The sequence below is a fragment of the Lepus europaeus genome, chromosome 2 (genome assembly GCF_033115175.1).
Source record: "Lepus europaeus isolate LE1 chromosome 2, mLepTim1.pri, whole genome shotgun sequence".
NCBI classification, from domain to species: domain Eukaryota; kingdom Metazoa; phylum Chordata; class Mammalia; order Lagomorpha; family Leporidae; genus Lepus; species Lepus europaeus.
In genome coordinates, this window is record NC_084828.1 from 168,778,635 (window position 1) to 168,800,443 (window position 21,809).

The 21,809-nt window shown below is 52.1% G+C and overlaps 1 long non-coding RNA gene across 1 annotated transcript; it reads right to left on the reverse strand.

Annotated features, from left to right (window-relative positions):
* Nucleotides 1–349: 349 nt before the first annotated feature.
* LOC133750083 (uncharacterized) lies at nt 350–21,798 on the reverse strand. Its single transcript, XR_009864641.1, has 3 exons — nt 21,720–21,798; nt 10,630–10,684; nt 350–560 (listed from the first exon to the last, which is right to left on the reverse strand). It is a non-coding gene; the product is annotated as an uncharacterized LOC133750083 (long non-coding RNA).
* Between the last annotated feature and the right edge of the window lie 11 nt (nt 21,799–21,809).

The window sequence follows — 21,809 nt, forward strand, 5'->3', positions numbered from 1 at the left end:
GGGCAGTCCACAGGTCCCTAATCTCCTGCTTCTGTTCTCTGACATGTTTTGCAAATAGCTGAAACTTCAAAAGAAAGGCTGTTCTGTTTTTATTAGCGGCTTCAGAAGCACACAAGACAATCAAGCCTTTCACGTGGAAAGCCTGCCTCCTTCCGGTATGTTTTTTTGCCTTGACTACACTGGCAGAGCACAAAGCCTGATGTTACTCGGGAATCTTGGATAGCCTCAATCCACTGCAGTCACGGATTCGCTGATGTCCAGGAGCACAAGAGCAATCTCTCAGAAACCGCTCTGTGGGATGGGGTGGGGCTGGAGTCGCCTCCCTGGGTCTTTTCTGGGTTCACTCTGTCCTTGTACACACCACTCAGGTGGGGAGGACTGCAGCTCCTGGTGCCCCAGGCCCCTGAGCCTCGGCACCCCGTCCTCATCAGCTTCAAGGTTCTGCCCAGACACGGCTGCCCTGGTCGCCACAGGAGCTTTCGGAAAGACCCATCAACTCTTCTCTTTGTTTTCAGTGGAGAAGGCTAACACCTTCATTTCAAGAGTCTCCCAAATCCAACCTGCATACAAGCACATGGCAGGAACTTTCACATACCGGTCACTGTTAGCATCTTAACACTGATCACATCATTATCCACATCACTGATCCCCCCCACCCCGCACCCCTGCAATTCCCCCAGGCGAGCAGCCCCCACCCCCACCCCGCACCCCTGCAGTTCCCCCAGGCAAGCAGCCCCCACCCCCACCCCGCACCCCTGCAGTTCCCCCAGGTGAGCAGGCCAGCGTCACCGATGGCTCTCCTGTTGACGTGAACCGAGTCCGTGCTTATCCTGCGTCTCACGGTACCCAGGAAATCACAGGGGGCAGGTGTGGGGTGCAGCGGTTAGGACTCCGTTTGAGATTCCCGCATCTCATCAGAGTCCCTGAGTCCCAGTCCCGATTCCAGCTTCCTGCTGAGGCACACCCCCGGAAGCAGCAGGTGACTCAAGGACTTGGGCCCCTGCCACTCACACGGGAGAACTGGCCTGAGTTCCTGGCTCCTGGTTTTGGCCTGTGATAGCTTTGGGATCTGCATGGAAGGAAGGCCTACACTTCCGGGAATGGAGAGGCCTACTTCCGGGGAAGAAAGTCCTTGTCAAGGTCCCTGCGGGTGCCTAAAGGTCAACCAATGAGGATCAGACCCGCCTCAACCTTTAACTCCCATGCCCTGAATCTATAAAAGGAGCTCTCCCAATCTCTGACGCGCGACTTCCCCGGCCCCCGCTCTGTTGCTCTGTTGGGACCGGGGAACCTCTCCCGGGAGCGGAACCCCAATAAAAGCCTGTGAATTAATTGATTCGTCTGCCTGGGAAGACCTGTTATGCACCGGACCCTTACAGCCTGGTCCAGCCCTAACTGCTGTGGGCACATGGAGAGTGAATCACAGGTAGAAGATATTTTTCTGTCTGTCTCTGTCTATGCCTTTAAGATAATTAAATTTAAAATAATTTTAAAATGATTTTTTTAAAGATTTATTTATTTGAAAGAGTTACAGAGAGAGAGGTAGAGACGGAGAGAGAGAGAGAACTCTTCATCCTGCTGGTTCATTCCCCAAAAGGCTACAATGACCGGGGCTGGGCCAGGCCGAAGCCAGGAGCCTGGAACTTCCTCCAGGTCTCCCATGCGGGTGCAGGGGCCCAGGGACTTGTGCCATCCTCCCCTGCTTTCCCAGGCTTGTTAGCAGGGAGCTAGATAGGAAGTGGAGCAGCCAGGACTCAAACCGGCGTCCATTTGGGATGCCGGCAGTGCAGGCCGGGACTTAACCAGCTGTGCCATAGCCCCAAATAACTTTTTTAAAGATTAAGAAAACCTCTCAAAATCGCCGCACTTTTCAGAAGAATTTATACATAATACACTTAGAATCACTGACGGATGCTCCTTCGTCTTCTCCCCCTGAGCCTGTAGACGTCTGAGTGTTCTACAGGCTATACTGCTGACATCCCTGGCACTTCCTAGTTCCGTCTCTCTAGACACGAGTGTGGGGCGCCACACTCCCCATCTTTTTTTTTTGCCAGGCAGAGTTAGACAGTGAAAGAGGTCTTCCTTCCATTGGCTCACCCCCCAAATGGCCGCCACAGCGGGTGCTGCGCTGATCCAAAGCCAGGAGCCAGGTGCTTCCTCCTGGTCTCCCATGCGGGTGCAGGGCCCAAGCACTTGGGCCATCCTCCACTGCACTCCCGGGCCACAGCAGAGAGCTGGACTGGAAGAGGAGCAACCAGGACTAGAACCTGGGGTGCTGGCGCTGCAGGTGGAGGATTAGCCTAGTGAGCCACGGCACCGGCCCACACTCCCATCTTTCAGGAGCATTAGGAATCGTTCTTCTCAGGTAGAGCTGGCTCTCTGCAGACTTGAACGTTTTCCCTTTTTCCCCTTTTCAGTACAAGCAGTGAAAGAAGATGATGATCCAGTCCTTTTTTTTTTTTTTTTTTTTTTTTGCGATTCTTTTCCTGGGTCATTTTTCTTTCTTCTCAAGTCACTCCTCTACCCAGGGCTTTTCTGGAAGCGTCCAGCTCTGATGACACCGTTCCGCCGGACATGCTGGCTCTTCAGATGGAACACCACACTCTCTAGAAAGCTCTTCACGGACTTCTCCAGGTGGCATAAACTGTCACGGAAACAGGTCGCCCGTGGCTTTGGCAAGCATCTCAGCCACGTCGTCAGACCCAGACTCCACAGGGCCCCATGCCTGCCTTGTGCCTGCCCTGTCCCTGTGCCTGTGCCTGCCCTGTCCCTGTGCCTGTGCCTGCCCTGTCCCTGCCTGTGCCTGCCCTGTGCCTGCCCTGTCCCTGCCCTGTCCCCACCATCTCCAGATGGCTTCTGCAGTCTGAATCTGCTCCCAGCAGGAAGTGTGCTTACGCTCGGGTCCGGCTTTGGAAGGCACTGGACGGGCGTGTCCCACGGTCTGTGCATCTGGCCCCATCTCTGGACTGACAAAGATTCTCTCCTTTGTCCAACACTACTCAGGCTTCCCAGAGTCCTGTGCATGACGAGGCCTGACCTTGGGCTTCTCTCACTGACCTTGATCGCAACTGGAGCGAAACCCCTGCCCTTGTGATGATCTGACCACCCCTGTGTCTTATCACCTGACCTGGCCCCAACAACCCGATCATCTTGGACGTTTCTTCTTCGTGATTTTCCATCCCCTGACCCCCATGCTGCCCCTGGGTTATGAATCCCCACTCACCCAACTCTCTCCCACTGTGAGATCCTGCTAGCAGTGGACGCTATGCCCATCACCCAGACTCCTTGGAGTCTGCCTTAGCCCCCCCTCAGCAAGTGTCAGGACTACAGTTCCCCTCAAATGCAGTGAATGGTGTCAGCTCCTCCCATAGATGCAGCGAGAGGAGCAGCTTGGCCAGGTCAGCAATGCCTACCAAGCTGAGGGCACCCAGGGCCCGAGACCTCAGTTCCTCAGTGGAAACCATCCGCAGAGTTTGCACACGGAGGTTTGCTGACCCTCTCTGCTCAAAAGCCACACCACTCCTGGGCGGTTGCATCGTTAGCCTCACCCGGTCCCAACCCCATCCCCCACACCTTAAACCAAGCTCCTGTTAAGTCCAATGTAGGGGAGGCGTCGGCGTGGACAGAGCTGCTACACCAGGTCCTAACAGATCACTCGAGCCAGCGTGCCACTGTGCCAAGTCAAACCTGAGTTGTTTATCTGACCTCCAAAGAGGTGGGGGGGAGAGGCAATGGCCAAGTCCTGAAACTGCCCGGCTTGAGCAAGCACGATAAGGAAATGCCTCCCGCTTTACCCTTCACAAGGAAAGGCCGCAGAAGAAACCCCACGCTGGCCGATCCGCGTTCTGTATCCTCATTCCTGCTCAAGCCACCAAGTGTTCCGTGAGGACAGCACAGAGCCTTCCTCGTATCTTTAGGCTGGATGTTGCCGGACCATGGATCACTGACAGAGGCCCATTCGATCTTTAAACTGATTTTGTTGTCATTTTGTCTTTTGAGGTTCCCAACTCTAAACCCCTTTCTACCCAGCCTTCCCCTCTCCAAGCCACTGCCCAAGCTCTGTGCGGATGGTGGGTGGTTTCTCACCTGGTGGAGCGGTGACTTTGCCTTTCCCTGGTGGATACTGGTGACATCAAGGGAGGCTATACAAAGAGAAGTCACCTATTACAAGAACAACTTGGGGCATCTGGTCCACCGAGGGTTCTGGTAAACTGTACCTCCGGCAGGTGCAGCTGGGAGACCTTGTGCCAAGACCCTCCTTTCTGGGGGGCCACCCTGCCTCTGCCCAGCTCTCCTGCGACTTCTCCCCACAAATCATGGTCCCACCGCTGGAAACGCTCCCAAAGACTGGTCTCTCTTGCAGAAATCGGCTGCCCTGTGCCCTCCGTCAGCTGTCTCTGCAGGCAGCGTCCCCAAAGGCAGATCTGGAAACTCAAGGCAGAGTCTGCTCAGAAACTCCGTCCCTCGGCCAGGACGTGCCCGGTGACCGCATCTGCTACAAGGCTGGGCAGAGACGGGATTTTGCAATTTTGTGTTCCTAGCATCGCCGCCACACACACACACACACACACACACACACACACTCAGTGCAAATATCTGTTAAGTGAATAAACAAACATACTCATGTCGTAACTGCTAGGGGAAGTGCTTCAGGAACTCTTGGCTGACTGCAGGGAATCAGCCAGGGCTTCCTATCCGAAAGCTGCTGGGGAGAGGCGTTGCCATCTCCCCCTCTCCCCCTTTATGATGGGGCAGGAATCTCTAGAACCCACCTCTTGGCAAAGTGTAACCTGCTTGGGAGGAAAACTGCCAAGATCTTGAGCTTTGGGGACAGCCCCGAAACAGACCTGCTTGCCACCCTTTGTAACAGCCCTGCCAATCCCCCTAGTCCCGCCTCATTCCTTATAAAGATTTATTCATTTATTTGAAAGTCAGAGTCACAGAGAGGCAGGGACTGATCTTCCATTTGCTGGATCACTCCCCAGATGGCTACAATGGTCAGAGCTGACCAGGCCGATGCTAATAGCTTCACTGGGACTCCCGTGTGGGTGCAGGAGTCCAGGCACTTGGGCCATCTTCTGCTGCTCTCCCAGGCCATTAGCAAGGAGCTGGATTAGACGTGGAACAGCAGGAGTTCAAACCACTGCCCATAGGAGATGCCGGTGTTGCAGGCGGCAGCTTTACCCTCTATGCCAGAGCGCCGGCCCCTCCTGCCACATGTTTCCAAACATTTGAAAGAGCCTCCCGCACCAGAAAGACACCACACTCAGGATTTTGAGAGCACAAAAGAAAACGAAAATGCAGGAAGAGAAAAGTGGCCATTCTGTGCCTAGCCAGCCACGGTTTGGTTCAGGGTGCCAAGGAGCATCAGAAATGACTACCAGCTCCAAGGCACTGAATACCGGATAGATCCACCGGTGAGAGTCCTCCTCACCGGTCCACCAGTCCCCAAGAGCTGAGAGAATGTCTCCCTCCCATTGCGTTCCTAAGCAACAGGCTTGCGTGTGTTCCAACAGGAGGCCCTGCAGGTGGAAGTCACCCTGCTGGCTTCAGCCCTGACCTCTAACTCACTCCTGTTCATCACATGCCACTGGAGAGGGCCAAGTTCAAGCTGAGCCCGGCGATCAAGGTCTCTGGGGGCACAGAAGGCAGCCGTGGTCTGCTGGCCAAGGGTGCTCGCCCTGCTTGTTGCTGCAGCGCCATCCAGGTGAGCAAGGTGGATTTGGAGCAGCGAGGTCACGGTTTCATCAAATTGGGGGTTTTTGCTTTTTGTTTTTTCTGTTTGAGAAACAGGAGTGGGGGGCCTCCCATTGTTACAGCCCCTCTCCCGCAGGAGATTAAAGGAGCCAGTTGGAGGGAATGCTACAGACTCCCTTCCTGCTTGCTAGCCAAGGGCCTCACTGACTTAGGAACCGGTTCCTCACCCTGCCGTAGTTGCATACCTGAGATAAGGCCGGGTGAGCCTCCTGAAACTGCCAGGTCAGGCTATAATTTATTGGCTCCTGCACCATAAACCTGTCCTACCTTGCGCTTGTGATTTGCTAATCCCTGAGGGCCTAAGATAACAGCGTGCACCCCGAAACTCCTCAAAACTGCCTCATTACTGCCTTGCTAAATTTAGGGCATACAAATAGGGAAAGACGGAGGAGCGGAGCCTGTCTCTGGGACACGAGTCCAGTCAAGCCCGCGTGCGTAAGTAAACAGTGCCTTTGTAACACCATTAGCTCCTTCACTCTTTAAGGACTGCAATAGCTGGAGCAAGGCCAGGCTGAGGAAGCCAAGAGCTTGGAACTTAGTCCAGGTCTCCCATGAAAGTGGCAGGGACCCTACTACTTGAGACATCACCACCCCCTCCAGGGCCTGCCTTGGGAAGACGGAGCCAGAGCCGGAAACCAGGAACTGAACCCCGGGACTCTGACATGAGCTGTGGGCTTCTTAACTACTGGGCTAAATGGAGCCGAACACTGGTAGCCTGTGCCTGCTGACCAGAGGTGTGAGCCTGGGAGGAGTTGGCGTGATCACCCACAGGGAGGCACGCCTTGGCTCTCTGCACGTGGCTCATGCGCAAGGTGCCAACGGCTGGTTCTCTGACATTTGTATTTTTGGCAAAGGCAGCAAACTTGGGTTTCTCTGCTGAAGCAAGAAGGGCAAGACTGTGGTGGCCACACAGAGCTGAGGGTGACATGGTCTCTAGCGACAAGCTGGAAAGGTCCTTGTTCTCCATTAATAACAGCACGGAGCAGGCACTTGGCTCAGGCGTTGTCACACTGAAGTAGGCAGGTGCACTCTAGTAGGCCAGACCTACGAGATGGGACCCTGGAAAGTCCAGATGCCGCATGGTTTACCGATGGCAGCAGCTATATGAAGGAAGGAGTTAGAAAGGCAGACGATAGAAGCCCAAGCACTACCACACAATACTTCAGCCCTAAAGGTGGAGCTTATTGCATCGACTAAGACTTTACAACTGGGAAAAGGTCAGTAAGTTAATATAGATAGATCGATCGATAGATAGATCGATAGATGGATTCCAGATATGCTTTCCTTGTGTTACATGCACACGCAGCAATCTGGAAAGAGAGGGGCTTACTGACCCCTGTTAAATATGGAAAAGAGACACTGGCTCTACTTCAGGCAGTACTGGAGCCTTTAGAGGTGGCTGTCATCCACTGCAAGGGACATCAGAAGGGAGACAATTATGTTAACCAGGGAAATGCATTAGCAGATAGAGCAGCTACACAGGAAAGTTTGGAAATGGCCCTTGTACCTCAATCTGTGGAAGTCGTTAAGGAACTGCACTATATGGAGCCTGAGATGAATGGGCCCAACAGCGAGGCTATACTAAAAACACAAATGGATGGTGGATGCTAAATCATAATTATGCTACCAATGGCCACTCAATGGAAAATTATAAAGGAGATACACAACTCTACCCACTTGGGAAGAGATACCTTAGTACAACTGGTCTCCCGAGCTTTTGGAGGAAAGGGACTAAATACAGTCATAAAGGAAATGACTCGCTCTTGGCCACTGTGTTTACAGAATAACCCTCCCCATGTAAGGCCACCTCCCCTGTTGACTCCTGTGCAGAGGAGGGGAACAGACAGGTGTAGATTGGCAGGTTGACTTTACCAATATGCTCCCAATTAGTAATTACAGGTACCTCCTAGTCTTTATTGTTACTCTTACAGGATGGATAGAGGCCTTTTCAACCCGAACGGAGAAAGCACACAAGGTGCTTAAAGCCATCATGCCATGCTTTGGACTCCCACGGTCACTCCAGAGTTACAGTGGACCTTCATTTATATCTAAAATAACCCAGCAGAACCTGGCAACTTCTGAAAATAATGATGACCATGCTGGAGACAGTGAGGATGGCAGTGACTGAAAGAGATCCAGCTCGTGAAGTGAACTCATTAGATGAGATAGGCAGAGACTTCCAGACCGAGAACAGGCAGGGTCTGTGCCCCAAATCAGCAGGAAGTAGCTACAGAAGATGGAGACTCAACGCCCATCAACATCCCCTTAAGATTAAGGTCTGGAGTCTCTGAGGGGGGAATGAAGTAGGCAGGCATACAGGTTGGAGTTGATCGGATTTGTGAACTGGAAGACCACGCCCCTGTGTGACCTCATGCTCCTACCTGATGCCTTTGCAACGCCCTTGTGTGGCCTCATTCCCCTACCGGGCCGTACCGGGGTGCCCACCAGCCAATCAGGTTAATTGACCACTCCCCTTTGGAGTGGGTTAAAAGCCTGGGGCACAGTGTGCCTGGCCTGCTGTTTCTCCCTGGCGTGTTGCTAGGAAGGGGCTTGCTGTAGCCCCACGCCTCCAGGGCGCATGGCCTTCGGGCCATGTGCTCTAGGCTTCCTGGCCTAGATGCTCTTCCACGTGGCTGGTTCCTGGTGCTCGGTATGAACCCCTAATTACCTCTTTCTCTTAAATAAAGCTCTCACTCTCCTATGCATCTTTCTTACTGAATAAAAGCTTAAAACGTACCATGCTGCCTCGTTTATCTGTGCTGGTATTTAGAATTCTTCTCTAAATATTAGGCAAGAACCCTCTTGGGCTTATTAATATTTAGTAATATAATTTAGTAATAAGCCCGTGGTGAAATCGTAAGGCACCCCAAATGCTGGTAGTATATGTGGCACCCCGGTTAACTTTAAGGGGCCACGTTTTAGTGTGAATTTTAGGGGGTCTTGTCCGATATCAACACCAGACACCCGCTCTCCATATCAGAGAGCCTGGGTCCAAGTCTCTGCTTCATTTCCAGTTAATTCCAGCTTCCCGCTAAAGCGTGCCCTGGGAGGCAATGGTAGAACTGCGATAAAGCCATCTTCGTTTCCTTTTTTTCACTTTTTTTTTTTTTTTTTTTTTTTTGGCAGGCAGAGTGGACAGTGAGAGAGAGAGAGACAGAGAGAAAGGACTTTTCACATTTTTTAAAAATTTTATTTGAAAGGCAGAGTTACAGAGAGAGAGAGACAGAGGTCTTCCATCCGCTGGTTCACTCCCCAAATGGCTGCAACAGCTGGGGCTGGGCCAGGCTGAAGCCGGGAGCCAAGAGCTTCCTCTGGGTCTCCCACATGGGACCAGGGGCCCAGGCACTTGGGCCGTCTTCTGGTGCTTTCCCAGGCCGTAGCAGAGAGCGGGATCAGATGGCAAAACAGATGCCAGGACTACAGGCAGCAGCTTAACCCCTAAGCCACAGCCCCAGTCCCTGTATTTTCTGTAACAAAAGCCAGCCTCTGATATAGTGCCTACTCTGGTGAATAGTAACATTTGCATAAGAATTTCAGGAGCCCCCCCCCCCAGGGGAGGTGATTTGGAATGGTGGACTTTGGCCCAGTTCACAGAGGAGCCTCAGCCAGCTGACCCTGAGCCCCAGGGTCCAGAGGCCCCCACCAGGTGGATGCCCTGGACCTCCCCATAGGAGCTGAGTGGACCCTCATCAGAACAAAGGCTGAACACCTGCACAGCTGCCAATGGAATAGACTCATTGTTTTATCTCTAACCCCACACTGCAACTATCTCTGTCCCTTTAAAAACTCCTCTTTGGGGGGAGGGAGGTCGGCACTGTGGCTTAGCGGGTTAAGCCGTCACCTGCAGTGCCAGCATCCCAAATGGGTGCTGGTTCTCGTCCCAGCTGCTCCCCTTCCGATCCAGCTCTCTGCTATGGCCTGGGAAAGCAGTGGAAGATGGCCCAAGTCCTCGGACCCCTGCACCCGCGTGGGAGACCCAGAAGAAGCTCCTGGCTCCTGGCTTCAGATCAGCGCAGCTCCGGCTGTTGAGGCCAATTGGGGAGTGAACCAGCGGATGGAAGACCCCTCTCTCTCTCTCTCTCTCTCTCTCTCTTTCACTTTTTCTCTTTCTCTGCCTCTGCCTCTCTGTAACTCTGCCTTTCAAATAAATAAATAAATCTTGAAAAAAACATATGGTCTTAATATTTTCAAAATTCACCAAAAGAACTCAAAGACAAACAGGCAAATAACTGGAAATGAGGAAAGAAAAGACTTAAGGAAGGAGGATGACTAATAAAAGAGGACATTTTGGACAGAAATTACAAAGAAAATGGAAAGGAGCTCCTTCTTGAATAACAAATGCAAGACTATTACCTAGACTTCCAAAACATCAATTCAGATGCAAAGGACACAGCAGGCTACAGCCCTGAAATCCCAGAGTACTGAGGGTAAAAAAGAGGATCCTACAACTCCAGAGAGAGGGGAGAAGGAAAACCACATGGATCACAGGCAGAGTGATGCAGGGGCTTCAAACCGTTCATGGAAAGTGTATATTACAAAAAATGATGATGGCAATTCAAAATGTTTTGCACCAAAACAAACTTATCTTTTAATTCCACTTGCCATGAGCTTTTGGAAGCACTGTCTCACGTTACTGAAGAATCCACGCTGATTCCTGACTCAGATCCCAGGTCAGAGGTAGAATCCGGGGCTGTAAGTACAGCTCTGCAAACATGTTCATGGAGTTTGACTCAAGAGTTCAAGGGGGCAGCGGAGGTCCCTGCATCACACCTGCATCCCAGCATGGGGAGGAGGGAGAGACCTATCAGCTGCTGGTTCTGCGGGACACAACCTGGACGTGGAAAGTTTAATTTCAACTCGCACTCCACTCACCAGAAAGCGTTGCAGGGCCAGCCTCCAGTGAGGCTGCAGGGCAGGTGCTCTTCTGCTAAAAAAAAAAAAAAAAAAATGGGTATTGTAAGACAAACAGAGGCCTGTGCCACAGACAGGAATCAAAGGACCTGTCTCTTCACAGCCCCCCTGGACACTGCCCGGGAGGGAAGGGGCGGGTACCCTAGCGTGAATGCCATATGCTCCAATCCCAAAGGTGGGGTCCACAAAGACCCGGACATGCCCCTAGAAGCTTCTGGAAGTTCTAGAGTGGTGTGTTCTAATTTAACACGGGGCAGTTCAAGAGAAAGGAGAACCTGGATTCCGGGAAGTAGGCCTGGTGGGGGGGGGGGGAGGGCTAGGGGAAAATCGGTATGGACACATTATCTAACGCACTTGATCACTGGCAGCAAACTACCACCGGGAATATTCTAGGTCCAACGCAGCAAGTGGAGAAAGAACTTTAAGGATAAACAGGTGAAAAACACATGAACCTTAAAAGATGGCAACTACTAGGGCCGGCACTGTGGTACAGCGGGTTCAGCCAGCAACACCTGGCATCGCATATGAGTTCTGGGTTCAAGTTCCTGCTAACGCGCTTGGGAAAGAGTAGAAGGGGGCCCAAGCACTGCACCCATGTGGGAAACCCAGATGGAGTTCCAGGTTCCTGGCTTCAGCCTGGCCCAGTCCTAGTGATTGTAGCCATCTGGGGAATGAACCAGCGGATGGAAGATCTCACCCTCTTCAGCCTGTCACTGTCTGTCAAATAAATAAGTAAATCCTTAAAAATAAAAAAATAAATAAATGAAAAATTTTAAAAAAGCAATTACTAAGTTAAGAGAAACCTGGGGGGAAAGTACACAGGAGGGAATGTTTACATATTCAGGACACTCCCTGGCATTATGCTAAATGTATGTTCACGGGATATTAATGTAAACAGATTACTGAACTAACGCAGAACTGTGATACAACTGAATGAAGCCCAAGGGGTGTGGGGGAGGGGTCGTGTGGATGGATGGGAGTGGGGTTCCTGTTAAAGAGGCCAATTGTCAAGTACCATTACAGGAATCCTGAATTATAAACAAATCAGGAAGTAGCGGAAATTCAACTCTATTCAGAGTAAGGGAACTACAATGGAAATAGCTCAGCCTACCAGGCTGGTGAGACCCAAGCGGGAGAACGCGCTCCCTGGACAAGGCTGTGGGGAAGCCGGCAGGCTCGTGCCTTGCTGGTACTTGTGACTGGCCTGACTCCTGATGAGGGCCATCTGGCCGCATCCATCAACACGACAAACACGTACACCCTTTGACCCAGCACTTCCCACTATGGAAATTTACCTTACAGACACATGCAAAGTAACATCTGTGCGTGTTTATGGACTACAGTGTTTTTTGTAAAAAGAAATACTGGAAATAATGAACACGTCCATCCATTTAACAAATAAAGAGGACGCTATGTTCATCAGGCTGCCATGACACAGAACCATAACTGCGTGGCTTGGGCAACCAATGCTTATCTCCCACAGCTCAGCTCTCACAGAAGTGTGGAACCAGGGTGCCAGCAGCATTATAGGTTTTTCCTTTTTTTAAGATTCATTTACTTTTTATTTATGCAAAAGGCCGAGTTACAGAGAGACACAGAAAGACTCTGGTTTACTCCCAGATGCCCACAATGGCCAGGGTTGGGCCAGGCTGGAGCCAGGAACCAGGAATTCCATCCAGGACTCCCGTGTGAGTGGCAGAGATCCAAGCACTGAGCCATCACCTGCTGTTTCCCCAAGTAAGCAGCAGCAGGAAGCTGGATTAGAAGTGGAGCAGCCAGAACTTGAGCCGGGCACTCTGATACGGCATCTCAAGCAGCAACTTAGCTAGTGCACCACAGTGCTGGCCCTCATCTTCTAAAACACTTCTTAATCTACTTTTCTTTTTAATTTCAGAGAGAGAGAGAGAGAGAGAGAGAGAGAGAGAAGGAGGGAGATCTGTCTTTTGGCTCACTGCCCAAGTGCCTGCAACAGCCAAGGCTGGAACAGGCCTAAGCCAGGAGCCCGGAATCAACACAGGTCTCTCACATGGATAGCAGGAACCCAGCGTCCTGGGTCACCCATCACCTGCTGCCTTCCAGGCTGCCCATAAGCAGGAAGCTGGGACTAGGAGCAGAGCCAGGACTTGAACCTTGGTGCTCTGAAATGGAACACAGGTGTCCTAAGTGGCATCTTAACCATTGAGCCCAAAGGCCACCCCTGCGTATTTGTTGTTTCATTTTAGAAGTATGTGAGATGTTGGGGCTGGCACTGTGGCGTAGTAGGCTAAGTCACAGCCTGCGGCACCAGCACCCCATATGGGCACCGGTTTGTGTCCTGGCTGCTCCTTTTCTGATCCAGCTCTCTGCTATGGCCTGGGAAAGCAGCAGAAGACGGCCCAAGTCCTTAGGCCCCTGAACCCATGTGGGAGACCTGGAAGAAGCTCCTGGCTCCTGGCTTCGGATTGGCACAGCTCCAGCCGTTGCAGCCAACTGGCGAGTAAACCAGCAGATGGAAGACCTCTGTCTGCAACTCTACCTCTCTAATAAATAAAGAAAATCTTTTTAAAAAAAGAAATATGTGAAATGTACTGCTAATGTAAAAGGGTTTTTAAAAAAGCAAAAGCAGCATAAGGTCATGATGCAGAAATACGGACGTAAATAGGAGCGGTAGCAGCAGAAATGGCTGGGACGGTTGTTTCTCGGGAGGGCATCTGGGGAGTTCAGTGTGACTTAGTCCTGGATCACTGTGAGACCCTGTGTATGTGTTACTTTGACTTCAACAAGTTTAGAGGTCTGCCACAAAGTAGATGCAACTGGAAAACTTTATACTTAGTGAAATAAGCCAGTCCCAAAAGGACAAACACCATGTGTCCTCCGGATCTGTGGTGACTAACAGAGTGCCCAAGGCAAGCTATAGAAATGAAATTGACACTTTGAGATGTAATGACCTTGAACAGCCCTTGTCTCAAGGGTTGAGGAAGTTTTTTTTTTTTTTCCACACAATTTGTTGAACTATTTACATTGTATATAAGGTTAATCTTCCATGTATAAAGTTAATTGAAGATAGATCTTAGTAAAAAACAAGAATGGGAATAGGAGAGGGAGGAGGAAGAGGGTGGGAGTGTGGGCAGCAGGGCAGATAGGGTGGGGAGAATCACTGTGTTCCTAAACTTATATTTATGAAATGCATGAAGTTTATATACCTTAAATAAAAGGTTTTTGGGGGAAAAATTTTTTTTAAAAAGTTTAGAGAAAAAAAATTATGGGAAGGGACCAAGCTTATATCTGATGAAGTGATATTGTGAGGGCTAAACATGTATCATGCATTGAGAAGTGGCCTAAGGGGCTGGCATTGTGGCGTAGGTGGCGTAGCAGGTAAAGCACCCTCTGCGATGCTGGCATCCCACGTGGGCGCCGGCTCGTGTCCCAGCTTCTCCACTTCCGATCCAGCTCCCTCCTGGCTAGAGGCCAGGGAAAAGCAGCAGAACTCGGCCCAACTGTTTGGGCCCCTGCCACCTGTAGGGAAGACCTGGATGGAGCTCCAGGCTCCTGATTTTAGCTATTGTGGGCATACGGGGAGTGAACTACTAAGTGGGAGATATCTCTCTCTGTTGCTCTGCCTTTCTAATAAATAAACAAACAAATACTTTTTAAAAATCCGGAGGTCACCCTTCACTCTTCCCCTCCATTACCCTGCAGACCCCACAGTTGTCAGCTGCAGCTCTGGGCCTGGCAGGTTCTCTCATCAGCTGCCTGCTGCTTCACCGACTGTTCTCGCTGCTTCCAGTTAAAAGACCACGCCCACCCTACCGCTCCAAGCTAAGCTCTCAATACTGCGCCACCACCTTCCAAATACAGCCCAAAGCTCCATGACAGAAGCCCGCGTTAGCAAGCCCCTACCCACCTATATGCCTCACCTGCCTCTACCTCTTGCTGTACTCCCAGATGGACTGAAATTTCGGTTTCTCAAAGGAACCGATGCCTATTTCTCTTTGCCTCCGAGCCTTCACCTTTGCTGTTCCCTCTGCCACACACACTCTCCCCACATTGAACTCCCCTCCCACCCTTCCTTCAGCCTAGAGATCTTTCCTCCAGAAAGTCCTGCCTGGCACGCTGGGTGCGGGCTGGCACCCTTCTCGTCTGTCCCCAGAGTCCCTGTCACTCTTGTCAGCGCAGCATCAGGTTGGCTCTAACCGAAGGCACCTGCTAGGCTGTCAGATCCTGTTCTGCAGATGCAAATTCCCCAAGGGCAGGGACTTTGCTGGCGCCCACACTGGAGCCCCAGCTCCTGGAACACAACAGGAGTGTCTACTGAATAAACCAATGGACTAGTCTCAAATAAGAACCAAGTCCAGGCCGGCGCCGTGGCTTAACAGGCTAATCCTCCACCTTGCGGCGCCGGCACACTGGGTTCTAGTCCCGGTCGGGCCGCCGGAATCTATCCCGGTTGCCCCTCTTCCAGGCCAGCTCTCTGCTATGGCCCGGGAAGGCAGTGGAGGATGGTCCAAGTGCTTGGGCCCTGCACCCGCATGGGAGACCAGGAGAAGCACCTGGCTCCTGGCTTCGGATCAGCGCGATGAGCCGGCCGCAGCGGCCATTGGAGGGTGAACCAACGGCAAAAAAGGAAGACCCAAGTCCAGGCTGACACTTGACTTTTCACCAAGTAGAAACTCTGAATAAATCTCTCCTCCTGGGGCTGGGCTATGGCACAGCGCATTAAGCTGTACATCCCATAGTGGTGCCAGCCTGAGTCCAAGCTGCTCCACTTCCCGTCCAGCTCCCTGCTAATGCTCCTGGGAAAGCAGCAGAAGATGAACCAAAAACTTGGGTCCCTGCACCCACATGGGAGACTCAGAGGAAGCTCCTGGCTTCGGCCTCGACCAGCCCTGGTCATGGAGGCCATTTGGGGAATGAACCAGCAGATGGAAGACCTCTCTCGGTGTCTCCCTCTTTCTCTGTAACTCTGCCTTTCAAATAAATAAATAAGTCATAAAAAAAAATCTCTGCCCTTCTCTGAAAAGGTACAATGCTAAGTCTGGTGATTTCATCCTTACAACTCCCAAGTGTCCAGGCGATCCAAGCCGGCTGGCGCGCCAGACCTGATGGAGGGGATCCAGGCTTGGCTTGGAGCCGGGTTCTACCTGAAGGTAGGCTGTGGGAGTGGTTTTCAAAGACACAGAAGGGCCTCACACCATCCCAGCTGGAAGGACTGGTGAGGAGGCGCAGCTGCTGGACAGCACCTGGTACACAGACAGCCTCGCTGGTTTAATCAACTCTGACACCTGCGCCTTCAGGGGCCGCTGTTCCACTGGCTCTCCCAAGCGGCCACACGTGCCTTTCATCCAGCGAGATTCTATTCCTGAGCAAATGGGATAAAAGCCCATGGAACTTTCCAGAAGGAGGCATTGTTTTCCTCAGCCCGAAGTCTGCAATTTCTCACTCGACTGTCAATGGCAATGTTGAAGACGGGCTATTTCACCTTCAGCCGCTGTCCCCAGAACAAACGTCACCCCAGCGTCTGCACAGGGCACAGTTAGGAAGCAAAGCCGTAGCCAGTGTAGGAAAAGGGCTAAGTAAAACAAAACGTTTCTCCAGTGTGTGTTGTACCTGAAATTACTTAATCAGTTTCAGCCTGTGAAGAAGTGCTCCGTGCTAGAGAGAACTAAGACTTCGGGAAAGTTTTCAGAAAAAACTAGATTTCTTAGTTTTAACTATTCGTTATGTACATCTACCTCTCTGAAATTATTTGAGAATGAGAGAGAGGAGAGGAGAGAAGGGGGCAGGGGAGAGAAGAGGAGGGGATGGGAGGGGAGAGGAGGGGAGGGGGAGATGGAGGGAGTGGGGGGTAGAGAGATTGCCCATGAACTGGTTCACTTCCCAAATGCTCGCAAAGCTAGGTAGGACTTGGCTGGGCTAAAGCCAGGATCCAAGAACCCAATCCAGCTCTCCATGTGGGTATCAGGAAACCAACTACTTGATCCATCCTTGCTACCTCCCAGGGTGCACATTAGCAAGCACCGGGCATTGGGAAGGGAGCCGGGACTCAAACCCAGGCACTGTGATGTGGGATGTGAGTGGCCCAAGCACTGTTAACCACCACACCAAACACCCACCTCTAAAAATACCTTCGATCTATAAAATCCCTAAGTCTGGGGTTGGCGCTGTGGCATAGTAGGCTAAGCCTCTGCCTGCACCGCTGGCATCCTTTATGGGGGCCAGTTCGTGTCCCCGGCTGCTCCTCTTCTGACCCAGCTCTCTGCTGTGGCCTGGCAAAGCAGTGGAGGATGGCCCAAGTGCTTGGGCCCCTGCACCACGTGGGAGGCCAGGGGGAGCTGCTGGCTCGGGATCTACTTGGATCCATCTGGGGAGTGAACCAGCAGATGGAAGACCTTTCTCTCCATCTCCCCCTCTCTCAAATAAATAAATAAAATCTTTAAAAAAATCCCTGAGCCTGGGAGCTATTTCACAAAATTTTTGTACAACAAATCAATATGAAATAAATGCATTTCGATTCCTGTTAAAGATGGCACACATGCTGGTTTGTTCCTCCTCTGGGGCTGTGGACAAAAGTGGTGTCAGCCAGGTTTCTCCAGGGTAAGGTACAGAGACTTAGCGCCCAGTGTTGGCTACCCAGAGATGCCCACCCTCCCTCCGATATTCCTGTGTGGAAGCCTTCCCCTTCCACCTGGCTTGTTCACTTACTTCTCTAAATCAGTATAGACTCATGGATTTTACATATTCAAGGAAATCCATTAGTAGTGTTTATTTTGATGCTTGTGTTGACACAGATCTGGCTAGTGGGAAGCCCTTGAATTTATTTTTAAAGATTTATTTATTTATTTGAAAGGCAGAGTGATAGAGAGGGGAGGAAAAAAAAAAGCCAGCCACACAGAGGTCATCCATCCACTGGTTCACTCTCAGATGGTCAAAACAGCCAGGTCTCAGGCAAGCTGAAGCCAGGAGCCCGGAACTCCATCCTGGTCTCCCATGTGCGTGGCAGGGGTCCAACTACTTGGGCCATCATCTGTTGCTTCCCCAAGTGCACTAGCAGGGAGCTGGGTCAGCAGCAGAGCAGGCAGGACTCAAACCAGAGCTCCAACTGGGATCTGGCACTGCAGGCAGCAGTTTAACCCTCCATGCCAAACCACCAGTCCCTATTTATTCTTTTTATTTATTTATTTATTTATTAGATTTATTTATTTATTTGAAAGGCAGAGTTACACAGAGAAGGAAGGAAAGGCAGAGAGAGAGGGGTCTTCCATCCGCTAGTTCACTCCCCAGTTGGCCACAATGGCTGGAGCTGTGCCTATCCAAAGACAGGAGCCAGGAGCTTCTTCCGGGTCTCCCACGTGGGTGCAGGGCCCCAAGGACTTGGGCCGTCTTCTACTGCTTTCCCAGGCCACAGCAGGGAGCTGGATTGGAAGTGGAGCAGCCAGGACTTGACCAGGCGCCCACATGGGATGCCGGCATCACAGGCGGCAGCTTTACCCGCTATGCCACAGCGACAGCCCCCCATTTATTCTTTAACCACCAAACACAGGATCCTGCAACTTAACCTGAGGTGCTATGTTCCCTGAATAAAACTCTAGGGGCCTCTCATACCTGTTTGCTACATTGTTGCTTTCTGTTCCTTAAACACACAGGCTCCTCTGTGCCTCTGTGCCTGTGTGCTGGCTGTTTCCTGCCCAGAGTTCTCCTCTGTACATCTTCCTACCATTGGCTCCTTCCACGCATTCAAGTGTCGCCCACTCAGGGTCCTTCTGCTTCCTACTACTTTCATTTTGAGAGACAGAGACAGAGAGCTCCCATCTGCTGGTTCAATCCCCAAACACCCACAATTGCCCAGTTGGGCTGAAGCCAGGAGCCTGGAACTCCATCCCGATCTCCCATGTGGGAGACTACTTGAGCCATCACCTGCCGCCTCCCAGGGTGTGCACCAGCAGGAAGCTGGCACTGGAAGCTGAGTCGGACCCTCTGATGTGGATGCAGGCCATGCACGTGGCATCTTAACCCCTCGCCAGATGCCCGCTGCAGACTTAAGGCTGATCCATCTCACACTTACGCTCCCCTGCCCCTTCTGTCTTCTGGATCTGTCCCTGTTTACTACTGGCTCCTTCCTCTGACTATTTCAACATGTTCCAGTCTCCCCCACTTGATTTAAAACACACACACACACACACACAAACACTAAAATTACTTCCTTTCCCACGTTGGCTTTGCCTCTCCCTTACCACATGTCCCTGTCTTCCGGTCAGACTTCCAGAAAGCATGCCTACTGCCATGGGGTGAATGTCTGTGGCCCCTTCCAAGTTCACGTTGACCTGTAACCCCCAAAGCAAGAGCATTAGGAAGTGCAGCCTTTATATGATTAAGTCATGACTGTGGCGCCCTCATTAATGGAGTCCACGTCTTTATAAAAGATCATTCATTATGTATTCAAAAGGCAGAGTAACACAGAGAGAGAGAGCGATACAGAGCTTCCACCTGCCAGCTCACTCCCCAAATGCCCACGACAGCCAGGACTGGGCCAGGCAGGGGCCAGGAGGAGCAGCCTGGTGGTGCTGCAGGTTAAGCCGCCACCTGCGAAGCTGGCTGCTCTCTTCCAATCCGGCTCCTTGCTAATGTGCCTTGGAAGGCAGCGAAGAAGATGGCCCAAGTGCCTGGGCCCCTGCCATCCACGCGGGTGACCTTGACGGATTCTTGGCTTCAGCCTTGCCCAGCCCCTGGGTATTTCAACCATTTGAGGAGTGAACCAGGGGATGGAAGATTGATCTTCTCTCTCTATCCCTCTGTCTTTCAAACAAATAAGTAATCTTTAAAGAAAAACAAGGTGGAGGCAGCACTCAATCCTAGGCACTCTGATACGTGATGCTCCCATCGGGGCTTAACTCTTTGTAAACACCTGCCCTGGAACTAGCGTCTTCATACAAGGCTGGAGGGGACTAGCCAAGCCCTTCATGCCCCTCCACTCCCCTTCCATGGGAGGGCCAGCCAGGAGATCCTCACCAAACCCCACAAGCTGGTACCCTGGCTTTAGACTTCCCAGCCTCCATCATGGTAAGAAGTTTGTTCTTCCTACGTGACTCAGTCTCCGGCGCTTTGTCACAGCAGCAGAGGGACACAGCTCCACGTCTTCAAGCTCCATGTCTCTGCCTTCCATGAAAACCTCCACCCATCAAAGCTGAGCCTGCGCCTGCCCCCAAACCGAAAGGCAACTGCTCTTAGCAACGTCACCACCAATGCTTTTGCACGGGATGGAAAAGCAGTCCTCCTCCAAGACTTCTACTCTCAGATAACAGCTCTTAGGAACACCAGTCTGCTCCCTGCGCACTCTCACTGGGGCGGGTGGGTCTCTTTCTGCTAGCCCTGGAGATTCACTCCAGGCCTTATCTCACTTGACCAATCTCAAACCCCCGTGATCACCCCTTCTTGAAAGGCTTTCTCCAGAACCACGGTTCCCCCCAGCCCCCTCCCACTTCACACCAAGTCCACGGCAGAGTCCTGTCCTGCTGTCTTCCTTCCTTCCTTGACCCACTTCCTTCAGCGACCTCATTCACTTTCATTCAATATTTATTGAGTGTCCACTCTGTGGCCAGCTTTGTTTCAGCAACCGACATCCATCCTGTTGGCCAGACGGGAAAGCTGGGGTCACGCCAGGCACTCCCCTATCTCCCAGCTCTCTCAGCACAAGAAGGCAGCCTCTCCCCATGATCTCTGTGCAGCAGCTACGCCAAAGTGGTTACCGTATATGCAGAATGAACAAGGCATGCTCCCTCCACCATGCCCACAAACCTGCATCTGTGCTTATCTCGTCCTCAATGGTTTCACTACACCAGGCTCCCTAGTGAAACAAAGTCACTTCAAAAGGTTACCTTTTAGCTCATTTCTCCCACGAACTCTTTGAAGTACCCTTCTCTATTTAATGTGCTTGTTTCTGAGCTAACAGAAATGGGATCCTACAGTGCCTGCTCCTGCAATTCATTTTATTCTCTCAACATCACGTGTGTGCGTCTGACCTACTTAGCCTTCACTTTGATCTCAGTGGCTGGTCCTGGCACAACGTGTCGTGCACGTGAGGTGCTCAGTGGACACCACAGGACGGTGCTGGGCAGGGTACGTCCACAGCACAGCCAGGCAGCCCCGATGAGGCAGGTGTAATTGTTCCATTCAGGAATACGCGTGTTCAGATGAGGTCTAAAGCTTCCGGGGAAAGGCCAAAAAGTAAAGTGCACCATTTAGTGCAATTCGCGGCCATGCACAGCTACCACCCAACAGCACGACCTCGTCACGTACCTTGACAAGCGCGTTTTGTAAGGCAAACGCAGGAAGAATTCATACAGCTTGACCGCTGTACCAATACTCCTGCATGCATCTCTGAATTGCTACAAACAACGGAGAGCAAACCCAGAGAGAGGGAGCAGACAGAGGCCCTGCCTCCCCCAGTCCTGGAAGCACTTCCTTAATTAACACAGACGGTGGAGGCGAAAACAGTAACCAGCTAATCCTCTGGCCATCAGACCAGCAGGCCCAGGTCTTTCACAGCTACTAAGGTATCTGCTTTGTCCGTCTCCACTGATGTTTCAGGGAGGGTACCCGCCATCTCCTGAACTTAAAGAAATCCTGGCACCGGCTCCCACCCCAGGGGTTTCTGATGTGGCTGATGGGAGCTGGGCCTCCACTGCGCGCTGTTTGCCAAGTATTCTGTCCTCCTGCGGCGCGCCTGGCTCGGCGCCTACACGTTAGAGCTTGCTCTGCCGGGAAGAGGGGAAAGCGTGGCGCCCCGAGCACAAACGCCAACCGGAAGAAGTCAAAGAGGGCAGTGCCAGAGGGGGCAAGGCCCGCAGGCCAGCGGGCGAGGGACCACGCCCCCTGCCTTGCACCTGTCTAAGCGACTCCGGTTAGAAAAAGCTTCAACCCAGGAGCGGGTGGGTCCAGTGCAGCCCCGTCCCCAAGGCCTCAGGAGCTCCCAGGTCACGACCAAGCGCAAGGCCGCCAAGGCTGTGTGGGGTGGGCACTCGGCGCTCCGCCCCAGGTCCACTCCACGTTAGAGGCAACCCAGGAGCGTCGCTCACCTCCAAACCGCAGTGCGGAGCTCTTCCCGCGCTGGGGGACCCGCGGGGGGCGGGCTCAGGCCCTGGGCGCCCCGCGGAGGGGGCGGAGCG